Source organism: Austrofundulus limnaeus, unplaced genomic scaffold (genome assembly GCF_001266775.1).
Source record: "Austrofundulus limnaeus strain Quisiro unplaced genomic scaffold, Austrofundulus_limnaeus-1.0 Scaffold398, whole genome shotgun sequence".
In the NCBI taxonomy this organism is placed as follows: Eukaryota; Metazoa; Chordata; class Actinopteri; order Cyprinodontiformes; family Rivulidae; genus Austrofundulus; species Austrofundulus limnaeus.
In genome coordinates, this window is record NW_013952800.1 from 16,577 (window position 1) to 18,499 (window position 1,923).

The following is a 1,923-nucleotide window of genomic DNA, read 5'->3' on the forward strand; positions in this document are numbered from 1 at the left end:
GTTTGTTATTTTTAAGTTTAAATTTTTTTTCCAATTTCAAAATAAATTTTCATTTTCAAATCTCCATTTTTCATTTTCAACTTTTATTTTGAACAAACCTTATGACCCCAATTTAGCTCCATAGATGATGCTGGAACTTTTGTTTGGTGCCGTTCCAGTGAGATTTATGAAGAGGACTGACTGAAGAAAACAACCACATTTCCACAGTCCTTGATGATATGGGGCTACATGTCAGGCAAAGGCACTGGGGAGATGACTGTGCTTCATTCTTCTATCAATGCACAAGTTTACGTTGACATTTTGGACAGTTTTCTCATCCCTTCAATTGAACAGATGTTTGCAGGTGATGAAGTCATTTTCCAAGATGACAATGCAACGTGCCATTGGGCAGAAACAGTGAAGGCATTCATTGGAGAAAGACACATTCAAAGAGGTGCCAACCTGGAATTATCCCAAATCATAATGATTGTCTCGGAGCATTTGCGTCGCGCGGCGTACTTTCATTTTTGGCAGTTTGTGCGCATAATAAAAAATATATAGAATTTATATCTTTAAACTTCAAAGTATTCATACAAACCTACTTATTTCTAGATGGAGAGATTATAATTAACAAGTGATAAAACAGAGTTTATAAAATGAGTGCTTTATGAACATAACTTTGCTAAACAGTACATACATCTATCCTATTATTGGGTCTCCTTTATTCATTCACCCTTCTATAATCAGACTCAACAGCTGAAGATGAATTTGTAGTCACAGGGAATTCTTGTCACAATATTTAAACTGAATAAGGAGGAAACCATATTTGTCTTTTAAAAATAATAACAGATGAATAGTGTTTTCCATTACTGAGTCCGGCTCCTCTCGGCTCAGTTCGGGGTGGTAACGTCTTTTAAAAGTAGCTGCTGTATATATTGTCTGACTTTTATTTTGTGAAATAACGATACTATTGGCATTGCTGTTTGTTTTTCATTGAGTTAAATCCATAAAGAAAAAAAATCAACATATATGTACTCACACTCATAGACATAAAGTGTGCAGTAAGTGTAATTTCATTAGAAAATCATTTTGGTTTTGTTTTACTGCATTTATAAGCAACAGTTTGATGTAGCAAGGTATACATTAGTCTGTAAATAATAACCATACTCTGCTACAGCAAACCGTTCCTTATAAATGCAGTAAAACAAAACCAAAATCATTTTCTAATAAATGAAATTATACTTACTGCACACTTTATGCCTAGGAGTGTGAGTAAATATGTTGATGGTGGTGCAACTAAATACTAGTGATGTATTTTGAATGGTCTTTTATTTGTTTTTCATTATTCCATACTTTTTTTTTTCAGAATTGAGTGATTCCATATTTTTTCTCAGAATTGAGTGATTCCATATTTTTTCTCAGAATTGAGTGATTCCATATTTTTTCCCAGTGCTTGGTCTAAAAAAGTAAAGTTCACTGACTTCCACAATTTTTTTCTTGATTTCTTTTAGTGTTTCTTAAAGCCAAAACGTTGCCTTTTGAAATTACTTTAGTTTTGTGTGTCTGTGATCTAATTTTTTTTCTACAAAATTAAACAACTGAATGAACATCCTGGGAGGCGGGCGATTCCATAATTTTTGCCAGGGGTTGTACAATTATAAACTTACAGTAATTTGACTGTTTAACATTACAAAATGATCATAAAAATAGAGATATCAAGTTAAAATGGTGGAAAGAGGGCGGCACGGTGGCTCAGTTGGTAGAGCTGATGCCTCTCAGCAAGAAGGTCACCGGTTCAAATCCCGGTCTGGGGACCTTTCTGGGTAGAGTTTGCATGTTCTCTGCGTGGGTTCTCTCTGGGTACTCCGGCTTCCTCCCACAGACCAAAAGCATGACTGTTAGGTTAATTGATAACTCTAAATTGTCCCTAGGTGTGTGAGAGAG